Genomic DNA, 8,860 nt, shown 5'->3' with positions numbered 1-8,860 from the left:
AAAGGCAGCTGCTTTGTATTAAGAGGCACAAAGGAAGGGAGGCAACTCCATTTATTCACATGTGATGCACATGCATTAGTGTGTTTGCATAGGCCGTTATGCATTCATTGATAAAAGAGATCCCCTCTCTGCTCACAAGTTTGATGTCACATTCACATATGGAGTCAGTCATCCACCCACAGACTCTGTGGCTGCCACACGTGACAGGCACACTAATACTGACATGAGAAGAGGAGATTGAGAGGAACCACTGTAAGGTCGACATAGAGAAAGAGACAGAGGGAGAGATAAAATGGGCTTCCGGTAATCTCTTTGAGAAATAATTCCTTTTGATTTAATGAAGTTAGGGAGTGAGGGGGGGGGGGGGGGGGGGGGGGGCTGTGTAGGTAGAATCACGGCTGGCTGGGGGAGGTGTTGTGATTTAACCCAAAAATCCCTTTTGTTGAGAGCTTGGGTCGGGATGCTTATCATTTAAATTGTTACCCTACAGCGGCTCACCCCTTTATAGGATAATTCTGGTTTATTACAGCATCAGTCTCAGTGTTATCGTTTCAGCTGTTGTTTCTCTGCGCTGCTGGAACATTCTTCTCACCAGAATATCTGCTGAGATCAGAAACATTGCGATCAGATGGTCGCAAAGCCAACAAGGTTGAGTCAGACAATCAAAGCCATTCTATTCGGAAGCGAGACAGATTGTGAACACAACTTAGGAATGCAGGACAAATAGATTCAATAGCTTATTATTCCCTGCAGTCATTGGCCCTTTTAAATTGGTCTATGCAATTTTTTATTTGTATTTATTTACATTGTAATTTACATTGATTACTGGTTGTACAAACAATAAACCCTCTAGGCAATAGCCTGAAGATTTCTGGATCTTCTTGATCTTAATAATGTCTTCACTGCACAGGAAAACGATGTTGTTTATAGTGAAAACAGGAAGTTGGTTAAAATCATACTCTGTAAAGATGGACGACACGTTAGCTCCCCAAAAGGGGAAGCCCAATCATCTCCATCGCCCCCTAGTGACTGTACATGTACAAAGTACATGTTAAATAAATTTGGCCTAAAGATTGTTTCTCCCATCACACCGATGGATGTTTAAGTGTTTATTTTTCAGGGATGTTTGGCTTTAATTTATTTGCTGCTATGAAAATTAGGTGAAACGTCATGATTGACAGCAGAAGCTGACTCGTAATTATATACCACGGTTCCACACAACGATCTCTAAATCACAGAACCTGGCATCAAATAACGGCCCAATGGTAGTGCACGTATCCACTGTTTTGTAAATCTTTATATATATGGTCAATTGATAAACCCTTATAATCTATGACCACTTTCCATAATTTAGCACCTAACCCTCACAGGGCTACTATAAAAGAAGATAGAAAAAAGGAAATATTGCAATCTAAACAAATAAGACCCATGTTGGTGTAAACTGGAATTATCGTTGAAATTGTTAATAGATGAAAAATATCTCCTCTTTCTGGCCACCTGGCGCACGTAATTCTAAAATTCACTTTCTTTTCAGTTGTTTTGGTCTTTACCAGCTCCTGAGGGAAATATTTGTCACTTAAACATCTTCTGCTACGTTCACCAGCTGGTTGCTGTGTCTGCTGTTCACGGGTAGACTAAGTACAATCCGTTTTTATACCTTTTATCACTAGAATCAGCTTCATGCAGTACTGATGCGGTGAAAGTGAATCAAATCAAACCTATTAATCAATTATTGATTTATGTAGGGTGTGTTTAGCCTAGATTAGCATAAAGACGGGAAGTAATGGTAAACACCTAGCCTGGCTATAAGTTGTACTTATACCAACTAGACTCGAAAGGTTACAACTGTACTGTGTCTGTTTTTTGTTTTTTTAACCCTTGCGTAAACTGAAATGTAAAAATAACAGCTTGTCGGAGGAGTCAAACCTGAGTGCAGTGACAGTGTGTAACGTCCTAAACACCGTTCTGCTCATGCATGTAAAAGTGCTTTCATGTATGCAGACTACACCGGAAAGCATCGTGCATGTTTCATTACATGCATGTTAATTTTATTATTCAGTATATCTGCCGACTGGGGCCAACCCTATTTGCTTATATGTATGATGGGTGTAAGAAGTGCCATTTTGTCTCAGTTTTTTTATCGTTAGATGGTTACACACACACACACACACACACACACACACACACAAACAGACTTCATGAGACGCAATGTCGTGCAAAATGAAAGGCATTGTTCAATAAAGATCTCATTCTCAGATTATGACACACACTGCTGGAGGATTTCGCCCAGCATGTAACAGGATATTACACACATGTACACAAACTCACACACACATATACATCTGTCAAGAAGGTAGCAGCTGCAGAGTCGAGATCACAATGATGTTATCTGGTTTAGCTGGCATTTATACCTTTCTCTCTCCCCCCATTTCCCTGATCTCCATTTCTCTCTCTGCTCCTGTCGTTTATCTCACAGTACTTTCTGTTTACCACCATCAGCATGCTTCTCTCTTTCTGTCTTTTTTCTTCCTTTCTTCTCCTGCCTCTCTGTCCTTATCAGATTAGATCTGTCTCCCTTCTCCTCCACCGGGCCTCAATTCAATTTTGTTGTTGAGTTCCACATCTTTTCTCCCAGATTCCTCTCGTCCCCTGTTACTGAGCATTCAACTTCTCACCTCTTCACCCTTCTCCTGTCGTACTTGAACACTCACCTGCATTTCCCTCCATCTAAAAGCCTGTTTTTACCTGCTCGCCCTTTCACACATGGCCTCTGCCGTCGTCCTTTCTCTATCTCTCCTCTGCCTTCCGGTTATGGATGTTTCTCTCCACCTCAAGTCTCTTTAGTCTCTCTCTTCAGTGTCTCTAATTAGTCACACAAATATCCTGTATTCCCCGTCATCAAATTAAATATTGTGTGTTCTTATTAACTGACAAGAACATGAAGAAAAAACAGTTTTTGCGCTCATGTCATTCCAGTGAAATGTAACAGGGTAAAGAGACGAGGAGATGATGTGAGAAATTATTGATTTGAAGTGAGAACATTGCAGGTTTGTGTTGTGTTGATAGAAAACCCCCCTCTGGGCGGTTTTCTTTCATTTTTAGTCGAATAAAGCAAACAGGACATTTAAAATCCTGATTAAGAAAATAAAACAAATGCACATTTTAATGAAATGCTTTTCTTTTCTGCCTCTGATTTCTTTTGGTTCACTGTATGTTTGGATTCAATTAGTACAACGCAAATTAGCATATTGCTAAATTCTCAAAATCCTATTACAGTGAGATATTTGCTGCCAAAATACTCAAATGGTTTTTTTCATCACTGATGTATCAACATTTTTCTGAGCGGCTCCAAATTCTTCGTCTTATTTTCCGTCATTTTAAACAACATTTTATTATTTTCTCCAGTGTTTCACAGTAGACATTTCGAAAAAGGATTTCAATAATTCACTATAATAAACAGTAAGTGCAGCAAGAGTTATCACTGGTGAAAAGATATGATCCCCAACATTACATTTCATTCTTATTAATTATTAGTTTTAGAATAGATTTGATGTTTTATCTTACTTAAGTTCCATGCAGATACTTCAGGAGCAGTAGTACAGCCCTTATGATTGGTGCGTCTGCTCAACTTTGTCCTGATCTGCTGTACAATTTTGCATAAAAGCACAAATCTGGACCGTGGCTGTCTGCCCTTGGTGGCTCTGGCACGGTGAAAAACTTTACAGATAATTAAATTCAGAGAAGAGTGGGCCCTCCACTTCCACTCTCTGAAATTAATAAGGTTTTGTCCCGAATCTCCCAAATTTCCTCCCATTTCACAGTTGATGTTTGTGAACTCTGGAAGCAGTGAGGTGAGAACTAGATTTGAGGATTTAGGAACACAACAAAATCAGTACTTGTTTCCTTCAAATATGTTTTGTGTTGCACAAACTCTGATGAAAAACAGGGGGCGGTGCTCTGTATGGGAATGAACGGTTAGACTTGCTACAGCAACATCAGGAGCGTGTCAAAGGACTTTTGGGGCCCAAGGCAAAAGGAACCCGAGGTGCCCTGCATCGAACCACACCAACTCAGTTCAAAGAAAAACATGTAACAATCTCGCATTCAACCAAACCACTAAAATGAGGAACGGCATGGGGCCTCATTATGGGTTTCCAACCATGTGTCATTGAAGTTTCAGCAAATTGTCATTGCTAGGGACTAATGTAACTCCGCGTTTTATGGGCCCCCTGTCATCTCGGGGCTCCAGGCTATTGCTTTAATTATCCTGTTGCACCTGATAAAAAAATACAGTACTCATTACTGTCGGATTTTGTTTCTCTTCTCTATTTTTTTTATTATCGATTTAATGAGCTTTCAACTTCTTTGCAAAGGTTCTTGACAGATGTTTAGAGGCATTCTTAAGAGATGCCACGGATACTTTACAGATTGTTATCTCCAGCCTGAATTCAGGAGACAGGGACAGCGGTGACTGACGGCCTAATCTGTGCAACCGCATGCCATTAGTCTGAGTTGACGTTGCACCCAATTGACTGAGATTGATGAGGAATGATGGAGACTGAAATATTGAGAAGGAAATATCATCGGTCAAGCCAATGATGAATAATTTACCCTCAAAAGAGTTGTTGTTATGAATCACAATCTCCAAGAGGCTCTTTGGGCTAATCAGAGGAATAAATGATTCATTCAGCCCAAACAAAGCTAAACGCCCGTTTAAACACTCTCACAGAAGTGAATGGAGTATAATAGAATATCTGAGAAATGTTGGACCTTATCCTTCATCTGTTTTATGTAGCTTCCGGGGACATCTATTCATTTCCATGTATCTGAGGTTCTGCTGTGTTGCATGACTCACCAGTGTGTCCTTGTCTCTCCTTCACACACGCACACACACACACACACACACACAGAGAGGGAAACGTTTACCTACCTGCAAACTAGAAACAAATTACTCTGAAACTGAAGGATTCATTTTCGCTTATAAACTGGCAAGAATTCCATGACTTGAGGGACAAAATTGAATTGTTGTTGAAATTAATCAAATAGAATCTCTGAGAGAGTGAGAGAAAGGGATATTTCTCTGGTCCATTAGTGCACTTTAAGCATTAGTGAACTGTGTTATTTGGTTATTTGGGAGGATTTCAGAAGCAGTCCATTGATAAAGACGACTTGGGCTCGGCACTCACAGCCACTCGAACACAGTCGAGATGACATTAGGAAAATAAAGAGGGCCGCAAAGGGTTGTCTTCCTTAAAGTCCTGTGATGTGTACTACTTCATGGTCATTTCATGATGTCATGTTCTGCACATTCTGCATAATGCACATCCAGCCGGGATCTATAATGGAGGAGAAAATGGAAGTGATAAACAACCACATCCTCCTCTGCCTGCAGAAATGAATGAAGCGCTTTACCCATTCATTTTCAAGAAATGTTAATTTTTGCTATTTGTGTCTCGCTAGCCTGCGGCCATTTATAGTAATAGTTTGTTTATAATTATATTTACACCAAAGGAACTTCCTGATATGGGAACCACTAGAATCCTCTGCTCAGTCTGGCACTGCTGCTGTTTTTTAGACTTTCTAGTAGCAGCATTAGTAATGCACACATCACAACTGTGAACCTTTCCTCATCTCTTGCACTTTTCAACACTTACTTTTCACCTAAATGACACCTCTCCCCCTTTATTCCTGTCTCATCTTTGTTACGGGCCTGTTCCCTCAGAGTCAGGGAGAGCGTGTTATCCTCCCTGCATATTCGTGTGTGTATGTGTGTGTATGTGTGTGTGTGTGTACTCTGCTCGCCCCAGTTATTTTCTTCCCGTTCCACAGATTTCCATGCTGTAGGACCCAGACATTTCCCATAGGTGTGATTATGTGTGTAAAAGTGTGCATACTTTTCGGTGTTAACTCCGTCTTCATCTCCTTCAGTGATTAGCGCCGTCTCCATCCCAGACTGAGGTTTAGTCTTTTCCCCTCCAATGGGAAACGCCGACTCGAGACTGATTTGACTGCATCTCCCTCTTCTTTTTTTAAAGAGTATGTGCAGCGTCTGACGAGGCCGTTTGGATCTGTGCGGATGCGTTCAGCGTGTGTGCAGAATTCCCCCCTGCATGTCTCGCTGGTTTTCGCTTGGCAGAGTTTGGCCAGCGCTGCGTCTGGTTCCGTGATGAGAGGCATCTGCAATCAGGGACTTAACACGATTACAAAGCTACAGCGGCCGCGGGGACTGGAAGGGGTTGAGGCACGACTGGCTGAGGAGGGAGGATGGAGGGGTGACAAACTCCTCGAGCAGGTTGCAGCTGGAGCAGAGTCGAAGGGGCGTTGGGGGGGGGGGGGGGGGGGGGGGTTGCTTCAGACCTCACACTTTCTCACAATTTCACCTGCGAAGAGACGTCAGGCTGTCTTTGACACTGTAATCTTCAGACATTTCTGCTTTTTGTCTCCCTCGTCTCCCGCTGGCCCACTCCTTGTTTTTCTCTCCGACTCTGGCCTCCTTCTGTCCGCTCGGCTTCCTGTTCCCGCTCCTTGTGTCTTGCCCTCTGCCCCGTGGTGCCACGTTTTGTTAATATTAAGAAAACAACAGAAGACACTTTTTCTTCCCCCTATGATCCTGCTCTTTTTTTGCTGTGGGCTTGTTCTTTATGTCCAGTTTTATTTAGCTTTGCTTGTCCCTGACCTTCCTTCTTGATTCTCTCCTCGTAGAGTTGACAGGGTTTGTCTCCTCTCTCTCTCTTTCTCTCTCTGTCTCAAAGACACACACCGGCTTACTTTCCTCTTACCAAACACCCCCTCCTCTTCATTCCCTCCCTCTGTCCTGGTCATGTAGGGGCAGTGGCACTCACTCACTCCCATTGACAGATTACTTTCCTAATGGAATTTAATTATTTATCCCTTCCTCATGGCGATTTAGCCAGGAAAAGACCGACAGCAGGAGCGCGAGGGAGGACAGCGAGGAGAGGAAGGGAGAGGCGCTCATTTCCTCCAGTGGCAAGAGACTGGATCCCCTCCGTTATGATTTGAAGAGATGTCATTCAGAGGGAAAAGGAAGGGGAGCGAGGGATGTTAAAAGGAGGGAAAACACAGAGAAAGACAGAGTCGGGGATGATGGAGCAGCTAACACACACCCACACACACACACACACCCACACAGAAAGTTGTTCTTGTCACTTAGGAGGACACGTGTTATATTCTTTCCCCACCACCTTAACCACATACACGTCTGCTTTGATCCTAAATCTTAAATTGAACTGAAGAATGAGTGTTAGGCCGGAATTTTGGTGGAATCCAGCTTTTTGTCATCGAAAGGGAGATGAGTCCTTGTATAGTGACAGATAAATTGCTGTCCTCAAATTATGAGCACAAGCACACACACACACAGACACACACACACCTTTCCAAGTCTCTGCAGAGAATATGAGTGTTAGACAACCTTTCTTTCCTCTCTCTACCTCTTCACTCGCTGTCACACACCGCTCCTTTTTCACGCATCTCCTTTTCTTTCCTTGCCTTGTCTATAAATGCGTTTCTCCCGTTTTGACTCTCTCTCTCTCTCCCTCCTTCTCTCTCTCTCCTTCTCTCTCTCCCCTTCTCTCTCTCTCTCTCCTCTCCTTCTCTCTCCCCTTCTCTCTCTCTCGCTGGGGATCCTAATTAAGCTTGGCTGCTCTTTGATGTTGTCGCCTTGGCAACAGTCACCATGATGAGCCTGGGTCTGCACACTCTCTCTCAAACTCACTCAGGCGTACACAAATACACACTAGTACAGTACAAAGACACGCACACGCTCACTAAAATCAGTGAAGAATACAACCGGCGTTTGACCCGTGGTTCAAATGATAGCTCACACAATGACTCAGGCATGTGCGTAGGCAACATATGTGTGAACACATGTTGGTTACATATGTACACACATGTTACAACAGCAGACCAAAGGACACAACGTCGGTCCTGCTGCGCTAGATGCTGATAATGATGAAATACACAGTGTGTGTGTCCAGAGGTGGTTGGAGAAGAGGCAGAGCTTCAGTTCACCTTCAAGGTGACAGCAACCGTTTGGATGCAACACCCACTTGCTCTGATGTTTGACCTGCTATTGTATTTGTTTTGTTTTCCTAAATAAATGTTTGTGTGGGCTGAAAGCCCTTGAGATGAATCATGTGGTTAGCAGCGGCTCTTACTCGAGGCAGAGCAGCATCTGATAAACTTGCCTGATTTGCAGCAGGGGGGTTCCTTGTTTTCATCTTTTCTCTCACTTTAATCTTTTCTGTCCTCTGGCAGAATCTTCTGTTTTTGTTCATGGAGACTGAAAATGTGGATTTTTTTTTTCAAATTTCTTTATCCAATGCAAATCAATTGCGCAATTATGTTTCTTCTCTCGATTCATGTGAAGAATGACGGTTTTTTCAACCGGCAGCAAAAGTTCTCTGCTCTAGAAACTTTTTTTTCTTTGCAGTGTCCTCCACTCCCCAATAGGTCCTCGTTCCTATCTTTATCTCCTCATTTCCTCTGCACCTCATCCATCCGCCTTCTTCACCCCTCATCAACGCCACCTCCCCACCGCCACCACCTCCCCCAACCCCTAGTATCTGTCAGCACAGTCTGGAGGAGACTGTAATGAACCCGGCTCTTACCACTCCCTTATAACAGTGGCTTTGGCGACAATTAACCATAGCAATTACGATCACAAAACGTCAACATGCAGGGAGGCAAAACTACAATTACAGCCACATTGGTAGGACTTTGCTAATGAGACTGGCAGAAATACCCATGTAGTGGTAGAACAATATTGTGATAGTGCTAATTTGGAACCTTAGAACCTTTACTTAAGAGCAGCAGCTTTAGGTGACCTTGCGTCTTTGGTTTA

Source organism: Pleuronectes platessa, chromosome 10 (assembly GCF_947347685.1).
Source record: "Pleuronectes platessa chromosome 10, fPlePla1.1, whole genome shotgun sequence".
Taxonomy (NCBI): Eukaryota; Metazoa; Chordata; class Actinopteri; order Pleuronectiformes; family Pleuronectidae; genus Pleuronectes; species Pleuronectes platessa.
Note: the sequence above shows the minus strand (reverse complement) of the source record.